We start from the raw sequence: 22,610 nt of genomic DNA on the forward strand, positions 1-22,610 counted from the left end.
ATCAGGCAATTGGGGATGCGTGCAATAAACTTGAAATTATTTCTTGGATTAATTTTTTTATGAAGGGAGGAAAGGTTTTTTTCCCTAAATATGTTTTTATGATCAAAAGGTTAAAAAAAGCCTTTTCCCTGTTAAAAAAAAATCAATAAAATATGCAAGTTTACTGCTTGTGAAAGGTACTAGGTTGACAGTGCTGCTAACAGTTCAGGAGTGAGAACTGCACATGCATGAGGAAGCAAAAACCTTGCACTAAAACTTCCTGCTCTCTGACTGACCTGATATACTGCATCTTGATGTGTGCCTGATGTGTGCAAAAGAAGAAAATGCTGAAGATAATGAAATAAAAAATGGACAGTATTTTAAAGGGTGCTCTCACAATGCTCCTTCAATGCAAAGGCCTTGAACATGCCTCCCTGAGAGTATGGGATGGGGAGAGATGCAGTCAGTCACAGCTGCAACCAGCAGAGCACTCCCCCGTCATTTTAAGAGTCGAGCTGCTGGCTGGATGCCCTTTTTGGAGGCCTCAGGAACCTGAAACTTGCTCCTCCCACCTCAGTCCATGGTAGCCTAACCGTAACCTTCCAAGCATGCTGCAATATCCATGAATTTGATGGGGTAAATGGGAAAGGCTGAGGGTATGATCCAGAGGGAACTCAAGGGGCTCTTTTATCGTATTGGCTGGCTGAAATAATTCATTATTTGTACATATTTGGTTTTGCTGCTGGGTAGTCATCATTTAGGGCTGTAAGCCTAAATAAGTGTTAGGGCACCTAAAGCTTTTTTGTAGGTGCAATTTTTATTTTGATCTAAAACAAAATAAAAACAAACACATAGGTTTTTTTTAAAATTGGTTTAAATGAATGCAATGCTCATGAAAGGTACCAAGTTGACATTCTCTATCCAAAGAAGGTGTAAGTGAAGAGCAGCAGCTGTGCAAACTTCCCCATTTTATCCCAAGAGTGGTCCTGTATCTGGATCTAGAGGTTCCAGACTTCATTTCTTCTCTAATCTGCCCCAAATGAACAAGAATGTAATTCAGTCTTCTTGCCTATTTCCTCTTGGAATGGTGCAAATTAGTGATTTTCTGTTATGTCTACATCTGTGCACTAGGAACTGGACATATCCTTCACCTAATAATTTAGGGCCCAGTCCTGCTCCCTAGTGAAGTTAATGGCAAAATCTCTGTACTACAGTGGATGTTCACATGCTCATGAGAGGATTCTAATTTAATGGAGACAATTGTGGAATAAAGGGATGTAGTGCCCTTTAAGTGCATCTTTATTTTGTTTTAAGAAGCTTGAGGTTGTAGAATCTCACCCCCTCTCTTCTGAGCCTTAATAACCAGCTATTTGATTGGAGCAAGCTAGTTCATGTGTTTGGAGGTGAGCAAGCGAGAAGAGAATAGATGACAGATGTCAAATAGAATGAAATGAATTGATTTTTTTCTGACAGTCTGCATACTGTATTACTTCTGCATGTGGCACATTTTTCTGTCTAATTCAAATGAACATAGTATATTTAATTCTAGAACACATCAAGAGATAACCTAGTCCTAGTCTGCAGTCACAAGGCAGGAGTCAGAAGTCAGCTGGGTCAGGATAGTGGGAAGTCAGAAGCAGGAAACAAACTGAAGATCAGAACCATGAGTCAGAAACCAGGGGGTCAGAACCACGAATCAGATGCCAGGAGTCATGCCAGGTCAGGATGATAGGAAATCAAGCCAGGGGAGCAGAAAGCACAAGGCAGATAGCCCAGAATAGGGTGCAGCCCAGTTGTTCAGATGTTTTCCTGTTCCTGCTGCTGGCTAAAATAGGGCCAGCAGACCAATCAGCTGCTCCAGGACTCTGCCACTACGACTTCAAACTGGTTTCATAGTAGTAGGGTGAGCAAGTTTCAGCAGGCTGCCAGATGGAGAGTTGGAGCTATAAACCCTGCAGGCCCATGTTTGAGACTCATAGGACATGACCGTTACGGGGCTGATCCTCAGTCGGTATGAATGATTATAGCTCCATTGTGGAGTTTTCCTCTCTCTCATTATATACACATCACTGATGTCTCCCATTCCCAACCAAGTACCATAGTCCAGTATACATGTACAGTGTTCCCCCCCTCCCCCTTTTGACTACTACTTTTTTTGGGTCACTCCTTCCGTTTCTGTGTTTTCTCTTTCACCCAATGAGGCTGAGACTGGACTTGGTTAAACTTCAGCCAAGTCAGATTGCACTTCATCATGTTTCCTGATGTATCCTGTCAGTTTTGCTTCACTATGACGTAAGACTGCAGGCAGAAGAGAATGGCTTTATCCAACGCCACAGAGTGCCAAATGTTAACCTTATAAAGTTTATTTGCCACCTTAGATTTTATACTCATAGAACACAAGAATCTCTCTTTCAAGTTTACAGTCTGGAAAGTTGAATGGTTGAAAGAGTTTCATTGGAGATGAACCACACTTGAAGAATGTAATAAAATTTCATTTTCTGAATCTCTGATCCAGGAAAACGTTTTTTAAAGTGGAGACAGGAGACTTATGATTCAGCAGAACCAGCAGTAAGACTTAAGAAGAAAAACTAAAGCAAACAAAAAAGGACATTTTTCTTTTGTCCTAATTCTGGAGCAGATCCTGCTTCGAGTGGAAGTTTTGCTACCAACTTCAGTGGGATCAGGACTGGATCTTCTACACTTGAGTGTTTCAACCTGCACGGGTGTGCTCATTTGCTAGTTTTTAGACACACACATATTGATACATTTTTAAACCTCTCTCTTCTCACTTAGCCATATTCTGCTCTCATTTACAGCACTGTAAGTCCAAAGCAGCTCCTTTGGCCTCAGTGGAGCTACTCTGGATTTACACTCATAAGAGCAAAACTCAGCCCACTGTCTTCATCTTGTTACCACGGTTATTTCTGAAATAAGCTACTGCTTTTCAGGAAACTTTAAAACCCACTTGATCATCACAAGTAGGAGATTTCCCAAAGACACTTCCCAGCTTCAAGCATGCTTTATCGCATCATCTGCTTCGGAACAGCACCCTGAAGAAAATTTGAGCATCTCAATCTCTACTAAGTACACCAAATGCAGCAATAGGTGAAGAGAGGAAGTAGCTTGAAAACAGCATTAGCAACAAAAGTGCAGTGCAATCATGATAGAATCAGTCAATGGTGTTTAGGCGTCATCAGTTTCAATATAACCAATACCGTTGAGCGGTGCTGAAAGCCCATTGATGAAAGGAGAGTGGCCTGAAAGTAATGTTGCAGACTGAATAAGAGCAAGAGAGGGGTTGTGGGAAAAGAAGACTGGTACCTGGAAGCACAGAGTTTGGCAGACGGCAGAGAGAACACTATTTGGTTCTTCACAAAGATGGGGCTCTCTACACCTCAGTTGCAGAAGTAATATGAGACAGGCTATCCTCGGGACTGCAGAAAACCAAAACATGCTGATTATCAGCCATGTTGCTCCAGATTTCCAGACAAAAGCAACTGGAGTACATTCAGAGAAGCATCTTCTCCAATATGTATCCAAACAGCCATACATCCAAACTTTTTGAGGCCTGCACCTCACTACATGAAAACACACAACAATAGCAGCAACCATGCTCAAGGAAACCGCCAGCCATCCTAATTACACCATTTAATAGGACCTCAGTGACTTCAAAATATGCTGCTCAGGCTACTTCAGAAGTAAAAGGCTAATCCTGAAACTGATCAGCAAGGGTAAAGCTTCCCATATCACCTTTCACCTCGAAAGAGAGGTGAACAATCCCTCCTCCCTTCATAAGCACCCTGTGTATTGAAAAAAATCACAAAGTGGATGGGAAAAGGTGCAACATCATCAATGATTTTCATCTCCTCTAACGTGATACGCATTGGGCCACTGATGTATATTCAGTCCGTTATGCTCACTTTACTAGTTGTACAGATCAGTCTGCAAACTGCCATTTATAGTACAGAGTAGGAACAGTCTATGATCGTTTGCTAGCACATGCAAACAAGTTCCCACAAATCTGCTAAATAGGTACAGACAAATTCTTGGCTCTGTGAACAAAGGATACCATTTTCAAAAGTACCTAGCTGACTTAGGAGCAACAGTTATTTAAGTTTTCAAAAGTTAAATACTCAGGTGTCGAAGTCTCATTGAAAGTCAATGGGGCTTCGGCTCCTAATCACTTAGGTGTTTTAGAACGTTTTACCTTGCATTCAACTACATCAGTGTACATCTGGAGTAATTCTATGAATGCAGGTGGAGTGTCTCCAGATTTACCCTGTCTGCTTATGATTTACATTTGGTTTAGTCACTATAGCCCAAGTGTGATAAATAAAGTGGGGGGGGAGGGGATAGCTCCCTTTGATGGACACCCAACCAGCAGGTTAACTGTAAAATCACTCTTGGTAGCTGTTCTTTACTTGCTTTACCTGTAAACGGTTAAAAAGTACACCAGGCAAGCTAGCATTTCTGTTGGTTTATTCACTGTGTTCATGCCCATACCTCCCATTGCCTGCAGTAGTAATAGGGAAAAATTATTCAGTTCTGTTCTTGTTCCTCCTTTGTGATGACAATTATTCGGACTAAAATGAGGTTCTATTGCTTACCCCTGCCAATGACTTGTGTATGTCGAGTTTGTGCCTCTAGCTGAAATATATTTGTGGGTCAGTCCCTTGTGCATTTTAAAGGGAGGGCTGGCTTAGAGCTCTGCATTCCTCTGAAAGTGAGCCAAGTAGGAAGTTAAACGACGTGAATTTTTGCAGAAGTTCACAAGAGTACACACTGTCGCAGACCATTTGGCTAGGCAGTGTGGAGCCTTCAGCTGTCCTGTGCTTGCATTGCATATTCACTGGAACGTTTTTTTTGTTTGTTTGTTTTTTTTTTTTTTGAGAGTGGCAAGGTCTCGGCCTCTCATTCCAAATCTCTGGCTGCTACCTTTCGGTCATATTGTCCCTGGCCCTTATGTGGGAGAGGGAACCAACGGGCCTTTCTACCTCTTGCTAGGCAAGCACAAGGACCAGACACTGTTGTGGGCCCAGTGTTCTTGACTGATCTTGCTGAACTTCCCTGGGGCTTCATGGAAGGATGGGGAAAAAAGGAAGAGAGGGCATAGTGCACAGAAGCGATATGTAGGGAAATTTTGCCAAGCCCCTCAAGGCAAATGTCTGGTGTCCCCACCCCTCTATCAAGGGCTTTTTAATAACCTCATGGGCAGATGAGATCTCACATGAAGGCTTCCTGCTATGCATGTGTGATTAAAATAAACACGAGTGCTAAGGAGAGCGAGAGAGCAATATCATTCACACATTAGTACCATGTGCCTTCTGACCATAATGTGAATATAGGATGTAATTATGTGCAATAACCTAACAATTTTTAAATCTCATACCTGTTCTCTTGCTTATATTTATTCATATAATCATGCCCTCATTTCCTTCCTCACTCTTTCTGGTGAAACTGACTAAATAGAAAGTGAGGGTCAAAGAAGGACAATATTTTACAACATATCCACTGCTCTCTGAACAAAAAAAATCTACCAGGTTCATTTCTCCTTAGCCCTACAGGAAAAAAGTTAGTGTCACATGAGACAAGGAATAAGGATAATAGACGTGGGCCTAGACTTCAATTGATGATTTGGTTTCAAACCCACCTATGAAGAAGAGACAGCAAGTTCTCCTTGGCAAACACTTTTGGACAAAAATTTCACCTATGGAAAGACCCTTTAAAGGGGTCATATCCTCAGCTGGTGTAAGTCATATAGGCTCCATGGCAATCAATTTATCTTCTAGAGCCTGCTGTTTCTTCCTGTTCTGTTGGTATATGGCTGTGGGTGGAAGCAGGAGCCTGGAATTTCCTTTACATTACAGATTATAAACTAGGTGATGGGAAGGGCCAGAGGAACGATCCTTCATTTCACCCCTGAATGTCCACTAGGTCATACTGTATTGTGCACTGTATTTTTCCTGTTTAAGTCTTGCCTCCTATCTGTAGGCCTTTCAGGGCTCCAAAGGGGGCAGCAGTGAAATTCAGATTCAAATTTCTCCATAGGGGCTAGGATATGGTGGGCTGGCTCAAGTCCTATCATACTCTATGCATATTACTATTTAGAACAAACTGGCATTTTTTAAAAATCTCATTTTTCAGTTTGCTTTCCTTCCTCACGTTTTTTCCCCACAAGGTACCACATTCTGAATTTCAGATTCAGAATAGGCTTCCATCATGTCTTTACCCGCAGAAATCTTGTTCAGCTAAAAATGTTAGTAGCTTGCTTTGGAAAATGAGATTCTGCTGAAACACCAGGGTCCCACAGCCCATCCTAAAGAGGATTTTTGACATTGAAATCACTGTTTTATTTATATATGCCCCTTCAAAATCAGGTCAGGAAGCTGCATCTACTGTAAATTAGATGCTCTGTTTAATTTTTAATCAAAACACTCTTAATGTATCGTAGAACATGGCAGGCTCTTATGAGTCATGAATCTTGCTGTTGGCGTTATGATCTGTATCTCATATAATTCATTACCTTACCACCCCACACATCCTCCTTTCTACTGTATGGTATCTCTCTAACAATCTATCTTTGCTAAATATACACCTAAATAGGCTGTTATTTATAACCACCCAGCAGAGAGTCTGCATTTTAAGGTTATCATATTAAAAGACTTGGAAACACCAGTTACTTCCTCATTACACACACACACAGCATTCCATGGTCTTAAGCAGCAATAAATGTTTAGTAGGATTAGGGTGCAATGTGTATCATGGGTCTCAGTTTTGATGAAAAATAAATCCAAATAAAGTCCCTAAAAGGCCAGTAGTTCTCTATGCCTAAGTGCTGTATTATTTTACTACAGTTTGCATAATGTCCTCAATATATTAGCTCTTAAAATGAGGTTTTATTCTGAAAATGGACCACAGAGGATTTTAACTCAACAGAACCATTCTCCAGCATCTCATAACTGCTTACTATTTCGGTAGAAATAAGTTTTCAACACTTCATTGGGTGTAAACGTCTCCTTTTGTTAGCTAAATACCTTCCACCTAAAGTCCAAGAGGTCCTTAAGAGCTACATTTTGTGAGGAGAGTCCTCCCATATAGGGACTACACTCTTTGCTTATGTTGGAACTGCCTCTGCAATCATGTAAGATGTTTTGTTGAAGTTGCAAGGGCAGGAACATCATCAATCCCTGCAGGGTGGAACCAACCAACTATACTTATATGATGGTGGTGTCAACACCGTACATGAAGACATGACGATTAATAACAGGTGAACTTGTAATAGCTGTAACATATCTGAGATCCCTCTCCTGAGATCACCTGACAGTAAGATGGCAAGTGACAGCAGAACAGCATTTACAGTTGTATGCTAATCAATAAAACCAAGAAAGGATCTTGCAAGTAAGTGGTTCATTCTGGAACATGTACTGTATTTGTAGGAAACAAACTTTAATTTTCCTCAGTAGTAGAACCTAGCACCTCAGTCCAGAAAAGAGAGAGGAAGAACCAGTCCTGAAAACAGTCTCTCTTTGATGATGGTCCAACCCCTCAATCTTACTCTCAGTTAAAGGAAAGGTAATTCACACTGGAAAGAATTGCATTTTCTAGGTTTATGCCAGTACAAACACAGCACTTCAATCAAAGTAACAGACTAGGGTGTGGGAATGGGCAGTGATGGGAAGGAAGAATTATAAAAGATATATGTATACATACACATCTGTATGAAGGATAACAAGAGGATGACACTGCAATTTATGGGGAAATTACGGACATCACAGCAGCTAGCTAGTCATGAGTGAACCTCTAAAGATCTGATACAAAGAAAACGAAGTCAACAGCAGTCTTTCCACTGGGTCCTAATATGCTCAAAAGCAGTTAGGCTTCTTACTTCCATTGTTTAGGACTCAGTAATGCTGTACTTTACATTTGTATGGCATTGTCCATGTAATGATTTGAAAGTACTTCTCTAAAATATACTTCACAAGTCTGCCGGGAATCTTAAGTCATTCATATTTGTGAAGAGGAATCGGGGGTTAAGTGAAGGGTCTATGGTCACACAGTAAGTCAGTGGCAGAGTCAGGAATAGATTCTCTTGACTAGCCATCTGTTCTAACCAACAGACATTGCCTTTCTTTCATATCTGAAAGCGTGGTCACTTAGCCAAATCTTCTGGCTCTGGAAATCTCATAATGACAGGCCCTCTCAAAAGATTTCTGGTACTTCCTGATTCCAGTCTGGCTATGAATGAAAACAGAAACAGCCTCTCCGTTGTATTTCTACTTACAGTCCCAGCCAGAAGCCCTAAGTGCAGAGGCAGGCAAACTTTCAAAACAATGAACTTAAAAAGTTAATATTTTTTATAAACTCCAGAATGGTTCCGATCCGATTTGACATGAGTTCAGGAGTGTTTTTTATTTTATACAAACTGGTTTGCCATTCCCCAAAGCTAACCAATACCCCTAATCTCACCAACACAAATGGTAGGCATATTTCGCAATAGCCTGGAGGTCAAACAATCCTAGGACTATGAATTTGTAATGTAGCATAATGTTGAAAAATAAATGACAAGTTGAGACTAGCTTTTTATCTGCAATTGTTAACAAGGGAAAATTTAATTTCTTAGAAAAAGTGTGTGTTTTGGTATATAAGGCCCCACTCCAGGAACACTTAAGCATATGCCTAACTTGATGTAACAAAGCATTTACGCACATGCTTAACTTAAATTTAATGGAACTACTAGTGCTTTAACAGGACTGCTTTAAGTTAGCATATGCTTAAGCCTTAAGGGATATATTGCATCAGGACCTTAGTCATCATTTATGCACAAACACGTTACAATTTATATTAAAGTTGTGTACATGCTTATTATTCCCTTGGATGTATTTTCATTGGAGACACTTATGTAACCAAGAAAGTAATAAATTCACCACAATATTTGTATTGAGGTGCCATCTGTTTACAGAATATTAATAAAAAAAGATCCCAGACCCTGATTTTTAATGGAATAATACTGCAAGTGTGTGTGTGTGGGGGGGGGGGGGGGGAAGAAAGCAGTAGAACTCAGCACCAATGGTCATTTTTCTCCAGAAGGGACAAACCTTCTCTCTACTCTACTCCCCCGCCCCCAAGGAACAGTCCTACCGAATTCTATAGAAATTTTTCCATAATTGCTGAGGTGTTTGGTTGGTATTTTTGTTTGTTTGTTACCATCCTACAGAATGCAATACAGAAATAGATCCCTAACTATGATGTTCTATAGGAGGACTAGAAAACCCCAAACATTTAAAACTATAGATCCCCATTATATTTCTATAGAACCCTATAGGTTCATTCCTGATTTAATTCTAAAGGATTTTTATAAAAGATATATACATATAGCGTATAGCCTCTCACCGATAGTAGTGGCGAGCCTTTCTGTAATGGATTTAACAACAAACACCTTCCCTGCTTCCCCCACCCCAGACAAAACCTCTACTCTAAGCAGAGTCCCCTATAACCAGAAAAGGGAGAAGACAAGACGACTCTCTGAGTTTGGCAAAGTGAGATCCCTAGTCAATCTAACTAAAATAGGGAGCAATAAGAGTCTTGTCTGTATAAACACTTAGGCCTGGTCTATAGTTAAAAATTATGTTGACATAGCTACGGCACTCAGTGTGAATTTCACACACCCCGAGGGCCATAGTGAAACTAACCTAATCCCTGGTGTAGACTTGGCTAGGTCAACAGAAGACTTCTTCCACTGACTTACTTACTGCCACTCAGGGAGGGAGATTATCCACATTGATGGAAAAACCTCCTGTTGCTGTAGGAAGCATCTGAATTACGGTGTTACAGCTGTAGCCCCCATATTGTAGACACGGCCTTAGTTCACAGCAAACTAAGGTATAAATCTACCCCACCACACACTAAGGGCTTGTCTACATGGTGCCTTAATCCTCACTAGTGCACGAGCATATTGCACACTAACCCACGTGGTCCCTGTGGGAGCACATTAAAAGTTCCCTACTGCATGTTAACATAGTACTGTTGGAAACAGAATTACGTTAACTCACACCAGTGAACTCCATGCGCCAACAGGGTCCATATACAAGCCAGTTCGTGCACAACACTCTGGTGTGCATTAGAATTTACACCCCAGCTAGTATGTACACAAAGCTCTGTAGTGTGCTTTGAACAACCTCTCTTTGAAATGGAAGCAGAGTAAATTGCATTATGGACCTTTTAGTGCATGGTAGCAGGGTCCACTTAGTGTGTTAATGAGGGATAGATTTACACCCTAGCTTGCCACAAAGTAAATGTTTTTGTAGGCAAGCCCTCAAATACTGCAGCAACGGGCTCTAGTAGAAAACTGATAGAGAGATAAAGTCAGGAAATAGAAGAGCAAGTCAAGGCCTAAGAACCAACAGTGAGCACCTGACATTTTCCTTTCACCCTCCCTCAGATCTCTCATCCTTTGTAGCAGCAGGGGGGAGAGAGTATGAGCCTTCATGATTCTTATTTGCCCTTCTGTGTTTAATTGGCTGTATTAAAACAGGATAGGCAGAACAGCACTAATACAGAGTAGAGTGGCACCACAGCCCAGCTTCCCACCTCAGGGACCCACTTTTTTAAGACACCAGTGAGCAAAGTGAAAACTGGGGAAAAATACCAATATTCAGGGAAGAGTGTCTCTAGACCAATCTTGGCTTATAAATATAGCCATGGGCAGGACACAAAGATGCAAAAACCTCCCACTATGGGCCAAAGCAAGAAGAGAAATTAACAGAAATGAGTGGTTCAAGTGATGCATGTCACAGGATGACCAGGTCTTTTAAGACGGTTGGGGCTTGGCCACCTGGGAGATATAAAGGTTAACTCAAGTTCAGTGGGGAGAGTGCAGGGAGAGACTCAAAGGAGCACTGTCTGAGCTACCCTACACAGGGAGGCTCTCTTTTGCTCCCAGGCAGAGGGCCCGGGACTGCAGACCTGCGGGGAGCACATAGGCTCCTGCAGGAGACCCTAGCCTGAGTCAAGGGAAAGGGCCCGCTTATCTGTAGGATTTATGTTGAACTGTTTTGATTTGTTGAAATAAAATTCAACCCTAAAGAAAAAAGCCTGAAACCCTGCTGTCGGGAAAGTTATTTGATGCATCACCCAATGTATTGGCCCACCAGCTTACAGTCTTAAAAAAGCCCTAGTAGTAAAAAGAAATTCATAAGCAGAAATTGAAAGCCTTGATCTTAAAATCACTTTGGCTGTAGACTTGATCCTAAGGCCTCCATTGTCACTTCATCAATAGACAAAATAGAAGGAAAACTCAACTGAATGGGTTGCGCAACCAGAGTGGACAGAAAGAAGGTTCACTGCCCTAGAGGATGACACACTGCAGGTTCAACGAAAATTACCTCACACCTGGGGAAGTATACGAAAGATACAGAAATAATCTGTGTGTTCTGTGGAACTCCAGGAAAGAGCTGAATGCTCCCTCTGAGACCATTCCTTGAAAGGTGGCTCTCTGAGGTTTTCAATCAGGAATGAAAGCATAATCACCTAAAAATCAACCTGGATCATTGTGCATTAATTCCCACCCACCCCCAACAACAAAAGGCCAAGAACTGTAAGGGTGCAGCTTTATAGCTTCCCAGATACAGCAAGCTGTCTTAGCAGCATTACAGCAAAGGAAGAAGTGGGAATATTAAAAGAAAAACATTTTATTTAAAGACTTTTCAGCCCACTACAGAAAGAAAGGATGCCATACAGAAGTCAGAGAGAGATGCTTAAAGTATGCTCTCCTAAACCCCTATGTCCTAAAAGCACATATTGGTAATGTTCAACATTCATTTTGCGAACCCAGTGCAATGGCACCTTTTACCCACCAGAAGATAGCTGAGGCCTTGCAGATGTGCAGAAGCCTGCTATTTGAAAGCTGAGAATGACACTTGAGTAATAGTTCATATTAGTAGCAATTCTCAGTTGTGGGGTTCCCCAATTACTGTTGTCCTCAGTCTTGTGAAGTCATTTACACGAGTGCAAAGTGAGTCTCTGACCTCTCTTTCAGGTCTACCTCTATCTGACCTCTCTTTCAGAAGAAACAAAATATTACTGAGTCATGCTGAATGGGAGCTCTCATACCACACCCCAAATCATCTGTTCTTTTGAAATTCTTATTCTCGGAAGGGGGAGGGTGGGTCAATTAACGGGCAGAAACTGATTCCTGATCGGGTGGTGAAATGTTTGATGGGTGTCTAGATGGACATGGGAATTCTTTTTTCTTGGGAGGAGGAGGAAATGTTGGTGGATAAGAGTTTAAAAAAAAAAAAAAAAAAAAAAAGGATGGATGAGGATCCAGATGAAGTTTCACTATTCTAAGGAAGTGCTGGATTCTCTCATTTGCTGTTGATATACTACATTATTTGTATGTGTTAAAAGATTGTTTGAACTCTTTTTTCCTACCATGTCTATTACCTTATAAAATATAGGGTTTTTTGTTTTTTATTAGTTTCTGAAGGGAGCAGCAAAAATCCACACACTAAAAATTTCCCCATCAATTAAGCAAAAAATTGTTGATAGCAGAGGTACCATTAGATTCAAAATAAACTAAACTAAAAAGGGCCTTTATAATTTTGTATAATCAAAACCAGGTACCTAAAAGCTGGAATAAAAATGTGAGATGTGCTTGAGTGTTTGCAATCTCTAGGTGGAAGAGACACTCAAATATTTACAGCGTCTGAATGGAAATATAAAAAAAAAATTTAGATGAAACACCAGTTACAGGCTCTTCAAAACAGTACTTTTGTTGTCAAGATTCATTTCTTTTGTAAAACTTTTGCTGAGATTACTAACCTGCTGCTAGAAAGTTAAAATGAACCCAATAACCATGAACAAAAATGAGTTACATAAAATGATGGTGCTGTATAAAATGGTAACATTTCATAAAAGGGTGAAATCTGTTATATTAAATTTAGAAATGATAAAATGGTGACTCTACAGTGTAGACATACCCTCTTAACCAGGAGGAGTGATTGCGACTCATGCAGACATACCTGGGCTAGCTTTCTTTTGTCAAGCTAAAAATCAAAGCTAGCTCAAGTGACAATATCAGTGAATTTGCAGCAGCAGAGGTGGCAGCATGGGCTGTCCTGAGTACAGCACCTGCCAGTACATACCCAAGTGGCTAGCCCCCTGTTGCTGCAGCTACACTGTTATGGTTACTGGAGCTAGCTTTGATCTAGCTCAGGTATGTCTCCACGTGCTGCAATCACATCTCCTGATTGCAGTGCAGACATCCCTTAAATGGACCATGCAATGTAAGAGTTGTGCATGAGCTAAATTCAGCCTTCAGATTTGTACATCACGGCTACGTGTTCAACAGAAGGAAGAGGGAAGCCCATCTGAACAAAACTTCCTCCCCGACAATCTTCACTTTTTAAAAAAAATATTGCTATTTGACCTCTTCCAAGTCTCATATTTTGATTCTCTCTTTTGTGCTATAGCAGGGGCCCTAAACAGTGATGACTGGCCAATACCAAACAACAGGTCTGGGGGGCATTTTCACTGGGTCCTAAGCATCCACCCTACACTTTGGGGATTTCTAAAAGGGATAGGAGTATGTACTAACGTGCTAGGACTGCATGATAATTCCCAAGCTCTGTGATTTAATCATGCACCAATTTTACAGTGACTGTTTCCTGGATATAATTTTGTGACTATGAGTCCAGTTCTGCCCTCACTTACATCTGTGTGAATAAGAAACAGCTCTATTGAAGACAATGGCATCAAAAACAGCTTGGGAACATATCAGGCCCATTATGTCACACAGTTTCCATTTTATTTCATTTCCAACACTTTAACTAGGCACGTGTAATTTTTACATTTGAAAGCCAAGTTAGGAAATTGCCACTAAAGTTTGTTTAACTTATACATGCTTATTACTGCCTGCCAATGGGTATAGTGGTTTTATTGTATTAGGCAAGCCTACTACAGAGTTAAAGAATGCATTTGGTCAAGAGGCTGCTTCCTTAAACAAACTTGCGTGAAATTGCATTGGCAATCTCCAGTATTTATCTGAAAACCATTTCTATTTAAATTACAACAGATTGCACAGGATTTAGACACACAACTCCCATTGACTTCAACTGAGCTACCGCAGCTTAGTGTGCATGGCATCTGGATAAAACCTTAAAAACAGCAGTATATTCCTACTCTGATTTACACTAATGTACATCAGAGTAATTTCAGTAATGTATTTACACTGGCAACCAGTCATTCAGATAGAATCTCTGGGTCAGATCCTTCTGTCTGCTAAGAGTCCATTAGATCTATCTTAAAAGCACAGTATCTCTAAATGTTTTGGGCCAAAATTTCCCTTCCCTATGTTGTTCTGCAATATTCCATGGCTGCACAAAGGCTCCAATGCTGCAGCCACTAAACTCAGTGGTGCTCCAAGGCATATGGGATCAAGCCTTTGTTTAAATTTCACGATCAAGGCCTTAGATCCCATGGTATGTGCTTTAGAAAATACCAGTAAGAGACCAGGCTAATGGCAGAGAGACAAGATTCAATGACAGACATTTCTGATGTGGTTGAAATTAGGGTGACCAGATGTCCCGATACGATCGGGACTGTCCTGATATTAAGGGCTTTGTCTGGATATACGCAACTATACCCATCATCTGCAGGGGTGGGGGAAAAGAGTGGCCCAGTTTTCACACTTGCTATCTCGTCACCCTACTTGCAATTCAGCTTAGTTGTGAAGTGTTTTGGTAGTTTTTGGAATGAAAGGAACTCTATAAACGTGTGGTGTTTCCTAGGGGTACCCAGGCTTGTGAGGCACCTAAACCTTGTCTATACCTGCTATGGATCAACTCCCTGAAACCACCAGCCTCTGGCAACCCCAGCACTGCCTTCCAGGTTTCCACCAGCCTCTCTCTCTCTCAATACAGGTTAGCCATGGGTAGCGGGTGAATGCGCCGTTGGAGGCGGCTAGCCCTTGGCCTGCCTGTCCCAGCCTCTCGGCCACAGAAGGGAGCAGCAGGTAGTATGGGGCTGGAGGTGGAGCTGGGCGGGGCCACACCAGGCTGTTTGGGGATGCAGAGCCTTCCCTTGCCTATGATACCTGCTGCCCATGAGGTTAGCAGTAGGCACACACCAACTCCAGAGTCCTCCGAACATCCCTCTGGAGTCCTCAGCCCCTGTTCCATTGAATATGCACAGAGCTCTTAGATCTGCTATTCCCAAAGGAATAGTACACATCAGCTTGTCAGAGTCCGTTCAGGATCACCCCATTGCTTAACACACAGCACTTTGTATGCGCGCACGTGTGAAACAAGAATATGTTTATCATCAAAGAACAGAGGTTCAAGTGAGATTCAATGGCACGTAAGAATACTGGAAGCAAATGGTTATAAAACAAAATCATAACACACTTTAAGAGACTAAACTTAACTAACACCACATCCCCCTATCTCCTACAAGATAGTTTACCCTAAGTTCTTTCCACAGCCTCTTCAACCTGTTTAGTTGAGACCCCTTCTCCTAAGATCAAGCCCACTGGCAACTTGTCCTCACAGATTGAAGGGATAACTGGGGGTTCATCTGTAACCCAGATATAGTTTAAAAAGTTCATGGTCTTACCCCTAAACAGGATAAATACTGCTCTTTTTGTTATTTCCTCCAGCTCCTGTAATCCATTGATTAGCCTTTTGCTCAGACTGTAAATGGGCATCCATTGTCAGTGACAAAACAGTCAATTAGCCGATGACCAGCCAGAATGAGATAATCATGTCTACCTCTGCCTTGCCTGCCTGGGAACATGGATTACCCCTTGGTGACCTGTCTTAGCTCATAGACCTAGAGAACAGAATTTTTAGTATTTACACAGAACTCTTCACGTATTTTCTGTACATACATCTCAAAACAGTTATGACCACCAGTGTGACACAGGCTTTTACTAGAGACTTTACATGACATTCTTTTGATGAACTCAGGAGATCCCTGTACCCTCTGCCCATTGGCATCAAGAAGTCCTTGGATCACAACATGAATAATATAATAATAATAGGAATTGTATGGATAAATCCTACAGAATTCTGAAAGTTATTAGAGTATGAGTACATTTTTCAAAAGCACCTCAGTAACAGAGGACTGTGGGCCCTACATGACTAAATCACTTTTGAAAATGAGACTTAGACATACCGTAAAAATTTCTGAAGTGCCTAACTAACATGGTCCGGATGCCTGTATATTGTGAGTTCTATCAGAAGTGAATTCTTAGAAGTTCATGATGATGCAGCATTTTGTCCCCCACCATGGACATATTCTTATTTTCTAACAAATTTTAAAAAAAGAAAAGAAAAGAAAGAAGTGGCACCTCTAAATCCTAAGTGACGCCTGAAGGCTTTCTGGTAGGAAAAAAGCCCATCTTTTGATTCCCAGAGGGATTGGCCAACCACTTCAAATACAATAAGAATCAAAATTAATTTTTTTAAACCTTGAAAAAAAAATAAAAAAACATTTCTGTATTCACTTTTGGCTTTATAGTTATAACTACAAATAAGGCCCACCCTCCTTCCAGAAAGGTTTGATCCAGATATAAACTCCAGTGGTGTTTGAATTGAGGATCTGCTTAACACACATCCATATCTATTGACATGTATAAAGACATACATGTAAGCCAAAGAACAAATTAAATTGGCCCGTGAAGAGTTATTGTGCCAAATTTGGAGAATTTAATCATTCATGTAAAGGTGCAGGGCACTCCAACTCTACAGTGATATAGAGACCATATAAGTATGATCAATAGATAGTCATGATTTAAATGAAAATCTTAGTGCTACTCTGCAATAATATAACATGAGTTAATGAAGACAACAGTATAATGGAAGGGACCAAATCCATCCTGGGAATGACTCTCAGCCAAGGAGTTCATATTGCACAAGTAGAACAGACAGTCACTATAAGGGAAACAATCTGAACCTACATAAGTTCCAAGACAATAGAAGTTATCAGTTCTAAGGCAAGAAGGAAACATCAAGAGCCTCTTAAAAATGTGAAGCACTATTGTGACTTTCTGCAGTGCAGTATGCTAAGTTGGAGTAGATCAGCAACAACAAGCTGAGATGGGACAAGGCAGTCTGCTTGCTAGCGTTGTGCAAATAGTTCATAACGAATCATATATTCAACAAGTCTGAACACTTTGCTACTTCTACATAATCAAAATAGTGCCATGAAAGGCAACATTCAAGGAAACTGGTTCAAACTCTGCTTTCATTTACAGCAATGCAATTACTTTCAGGTAACATTGTTTATAATAGGAAGCATAATTTAGCCCAATGTGTTGCTCTATATTATGGCAAAGAAATTATCTAATGTGTTTCAGTGACAATGCCCATTACTTTCTGCATCACAACAAAAGACAATGTCAGATGTACAGTCGTCATTATTTATACAGACCTATTAGTATATGCAATAGAAGACACAAGGCATAGATCTCCTCTCACTCAGGTTAAAGCTGGTGTAGCTTTAATGATCATAATGGAGTTACTCCAGATTTACATCAATATGCGTGATGAGACTCATGCTATTGCAAATCCCAAGTATTTAAAAAATCACAGAGGCCCTCCAAATAATGTAATTTTCAAGCTTTTCTCTGCAATCTTGAGGGCTAGCAACTTACTTTTTTTAACGGATGCTGAAATTCTCATATAATGACATGATTCCAGGAACTGGGGCTTTTAAAAAAGCACCAAATACTGCTGAACTCATGATGAAATGACAAAAGTTAACAACACTTGCAAAGCACTTATAGTCTAGTTTGGAAACGGACAATACAGCTGAAAGAATTCCAGTGCAAGTCAGTGCAAACACCTGGGAGAGATGGCTCTTGAAAGGCTCCCAGAATGAAGCATGTTTTAGGTGGGATGAGATGTTCATCTTCCTGGCGCACAAGAAAAAGAGAACAGTTCCATGGCGTGAGATGGGCGAAGGATATAATAGAACTGATGAGGAGGGTGTCTTGGAGCAACAGGAATAGAAAACAGGAGGAAATGAACGCATGGACTCTAAATGTTGATGATCTCCTGAGGGAGACATACTTCACTAAATGGCACAGAATGTATCTATCACATACCATTATTCATTTTGTAGTCATGAAAGACAATATAGATGAGAGCAGGTCAAATACAAAAAAAAAAAATCTATTCATAAACAACTTACTTGACATTAGTGAAATACATTGTTCACTGAGTAATATTTAACTATTTAGAGAGCTCATCAAATGATAAATAATTTTATTTACAAGAAAAGTATTTGATTAAATGTAATAGACTTCAGACAATAGAAATAGGAAATTATTTTTAAAAACCAGTAGAGATTAAAAAAACAACTTTTCCATCAAGTCAGAAGTCAGCATGTTCCCCATATAGCTACATAATCTTCTCTGAGTTACCCTTCCTCTTCTTTTCCCTCATCCCAACTCTGTAAAGCTTATTTGTTGTGTCTGATCCAATATTTATATAAGCCTTTCAGGGTATGGGCTGTCTTTTATTCTGTGTCTACACAACACTTAGCGGTAAGAGGCCCTGATCCTATTTGGGACCTCTAGACACTACTGAATACAAATAGTCATAAAAATTGCTAGACAACTTAAACACAAAAAATTATTCACAGATGCAACAGTGATCGGTATGAATAAAAACCTATAGAGAGACCACTTAGAGCTTTATGGAATCATAAATGCATGTTAAAAACACTCTGGCCTAGAGATATAGGAACAGAACAATATTTGCATTCATACTATTTTGAATTCTATAGTGGAATAATTCCCCCTTTTCACTCATCTTTTCTCTCCTTACCTCCAAATATATTCAAGGAGGGGGTCAAATAACCTGCATAGACACACTTATGAAATCCCACCCTTATAAAAGTCAATGAGAGTTCCGTCATTGACTTTAATGGGACAAGAACGTCGCCCTGTATTTCTGTGGCCATAATTCTCCAATATTTAATCATCTGGTCCTTTGTGCAGCGTGCTCTATCATTAATTTTGTTATGTTCATTATTTGCACCATGTACTGTTTACCTCTGCTCTTGGATGAGCGTCGGGTACATGCTATATACTAACTATATCCAGGATCTTTATAAATTGAATAAACCCTCAATACAATTTCATTTAAAAAGACAACCCCCTCAGATGCCTTAGGAAGGTGTCCTGCCTATGAGTACAAATCTGAAAAAACCTGGCAAGGGGAAGAGCTGTAATAAGTCTTTATAAGCTGTATAGTTACAGGCTCACAGTTTCACATGAAGGGTGGCAGCTGATTCCATAATCCTCCCTACCACAATGATTTATAAACGTATTTTAAACATAAAAATAACACATATACCTATTCTTTTAATATGCCTTCCAAAAGGTATTCAGAACACCATCCCAAAACATTCAAAAACACCCTCACAAGAACACAAGGATGAAAAATATTGGTCTTTTATTTTACTTCAATTGCATACACAATGCTTCAGAAATTTGGCTCTGACAATATTTTCCTTTTTTCTATATACATAACATTAATCTCTGCACTGTCTCTGCTTCTCAAACTAATCCTAACATTTAAAGGTAGAACAAAATAAACCATCCCTATATCCCTTTAAATGTCTAGCTAACCTTTAACTTTTATTAAAATCAAGCTTTCCAAAGGCCTCTGTTAAGTCCTCATAAAATAAACGGTGACCAAGTAGACTAGAGAAGTGAAGCATTTACGCCCTGGTCCTTCAATGAGATGCTTACTGGCAGAACCCTATGCTCACTTGGAGCCCTATTCAATTCAATGGGACTCTGTGCATATCTGATTGTATTAGCAGCGCTTAGTATGCGGTAACATACACTCACGTCTTGCCCAAAAACTACTCGAGGGTTGAAGATGCAAAATTTGCATCAGTATTTTCAACCCCCAACCCCGTCTCCCCCCCCCCAAGATTTAGGGGGCATTTTGATCCCAGGTTTCACATTATCCCTTTAAAAGGTAGACATTATTTGCAAAATTTGGGTTTGTGGATCTTTAAGATCTTGCTGTAGGCTTATCTCTAGAGACCACAGATATTTGGCTTGATTAATGTAAAATTAAGGCTGAGAGATGAAGCATTCAAAGTCATAAGGCTCTCAGAGCAACGTTACCTTCCGCACACTGCACACAAATAGCATTACATTTTCCTGTTCTCCCTGTGACATGCACACTTTAAAGTACTGCACTATTTATGTAGATTAGCCTATAGTCTTCAACATGCAGGACGGGCAGTGGGATTTAATTAATGTTATGATAGAAATCTAACTGTTGAAATGTCCTGTTTTTACATGCTTGACGTAATAGTTGCTCTCACGGTATATATTTAAAGCAATTAATGAAAATAAAAGCATCTGTGTCAGCACAATATATTCCTCTGACAATTTGGACAAAACTTTAATTGCCATGTTTCTTTTTCCACCAGCATCTATTCCAATTAAGAACATTCTACTGTTCAGCAAAACCCTTGCTCAATAAATACAAGCTAGCTATATCATGATATCAGCTAACATGATATCTTCTATTAGACAAACAATTTGAAACAGGGACATGCGAGCCAAAAAAAAGGGGGGGGGTGTCTCTTAATAAGTGAAATATAGATTGTTTGGCTCAAAGATTTCTGGTATTATAAACTGTATGTTGGACTCTATTAAATGAATCCTTTGGTTATACTTGATTTTGGCAGAGTTACTCTGGATTTATACCATCATATCTAACAGCAGGATCTGGCCCCATACATGCTTGTCCCAGAGCTCGTCTTCACTAAACCTAATAATCTCCATTGCCTAGCAAGTGAAGAGTAAGAAAATTAAATATTTTAATGGTTCACAATCTAAATAGATCAGATGGGTCAATCACTCAAATCACTATAATCACTCAAAACTTTCTTAGTCTTCAGCAGGTTTTCTGATAGACAATTTAGCTACATATTTAGTTTCTACACCATCAAGGCCGGAATTAAAGAAGGGATGGTCTCTTAGCCAAACAAACAACAAAAGATTTAAATGATACAGTTAAGTCAAAACAATTCTATATGCTGGTTTGTTTGGGGGGTTTTCTATCCTCTAATTTATTATCTGAGTAACATGAAAGCATTTTACTGTATTGCTCCCTGGAGCTGAGTAAATTCTTACAATTAAATTCACAATCAGCTAGCCTTCATCAAAACCATTTTTCATCCTTAAGATTCCCAAACTCTCTAGAGTTTTTAAAACACAGCTTAAATAAAGATCACTCACCAACGACTGAAATGCTGCTCCTGCTGGATTGGAACAAAAGCACGCACTCTAAATCAGCAACGCTGAAGAAAAGTTTACTACAGAGGAATTGTGGGAATGCCAAAACAGTTGCAGCCTCTGGCTGAGGAGAGATGGGGTTATATGCTAACTCTGTAAAACTACAGGCACCCAGAGCAGAAGGCACTGAAGATATAAAGAAACTGATAAATCCACTGCAGCAGCTTCTGTGTTACCAGTGGATTTTAATTGGTAGTTTTCCTTGGGCAGTACAGCAACAGGCAATAGCCAGGTTCCCTATGCTGCTGTGCAGACACCTGGGGCTCTGGTAAGAAGTTTGCAGGATGCTCTGCTATTGCCCTATGATGTGTCTATTGCTATGAAACCTTGACCGAAGAGGCTGCAAAAGCAGCAGTGGACGTAGGAGAACTAGGACAACAAAGTCTGCAGGTGCAAGCTCATCACCATGAAGGTGGGAGCTCCCCTACCCTGTAACGGTCTGGGACTAAAGTGTTGAGGAAGGCGAAACACCAGCTGTAGAGGGAGGGGGAATCTAGGCATTATGAAAAGCATTACTACAATTTGAAAATGGAATTATAAACATGGGGGTAGCACTGGTGAGATCAAAAGCATATCCACACAAAGCAAAACCCCAACAGCATCTCTAGCCACATTTCCTGTTTGTGGGTTAAATCCTTCTCCCCACACACCCCAAACTACCTATAAACTAAAACAGCATGAACCTAGCAATTCCCCTATCTCTAGAGCTCTGGGCCTGGGACTTCTAGAGAGCAACACTTTTCTCTCTTTAAGGTTCTAAATCTACCTAGGCTCAGCTGCACCTGATTATTCCCACATGGAGAAGCCAACCCAAGGTAAGTAAAAAATGGCACCTATTTACTCAAGAGATCTGCTCCGTGTGTATATTCAGTCATCTGCTGGCATTTGTGAAGAAGTCATACTTATCCCTGCTAGCACTGCAGAGCTAATAAAGCTGAGAGTGAGTGAATTCTATCCCTTCTGTATCTTTATAAAATTTTAATAAGGTTTGATCAAGTTCTGTCTGGATACCCTTGTTTAAAAACAGGGAGGCTGCACAGATGTCACTGAGAGCAGAATTTGGCCTGCAGGATCTTCATGACTGGTGATGATATACATGAAATGATAAACCCAGCTTCATTTTCAGTTCCCAGGCTGAGCTTGTAGGACCAGCAAACAAAGAAACAAGAAAACTATTTTGTGCTTGTAAAACTGAATACTTGATGATATGAAAACAACTGAGACACAACAAACATCAGTCTCCACAATGCCATTTGGAGAGTATAGCTATCTGCTAACTTCCTCCAAATTGATCCTTAAAACTGCT

The 22,610-nt window shown here is 40.3% G+C and overlaps 1 long non-coding RNA gene across 2 annotated transcripts in view; it reads right to left on the reverse strand.

Moving 5' to 3' along the window:
* Nucleotides 1-22,027, reverse strand: part of LOC122464374 — a 118,919-nt gene extending 96,892 nt beyond the window's left edge. The window contains exon 1 of one of the 2 annotated variants that reach the window (XR_006288326.1): nucleotides 21,248-22,027. This is a non-coding gene — a long non-coding RNA (uncharacterized LOC122464374). The remainder of the gene's footprint in view (nucleotides 1-21,247) is intronic. The other variant, XR_006288325.1, reaches the window with a different exon arrangement.
* Between the last annotated feature and the right edge of the window lie 583 nt (nucleotides 22,028-22,610).

This window comes from Chelonia mydas, chromosome 1 (genome assembly GCF_015237465.2).
Source record: "Chelonia mydas isolate rCheMyd1 chromosome 1, rCheMyd1.pri.v2, whole genome shotgun sequence".
NCBI lineage: Eukaryota > Metazoa > Chordata > Testudines > Cheloniidae > Chelonia > Chelonia mydas.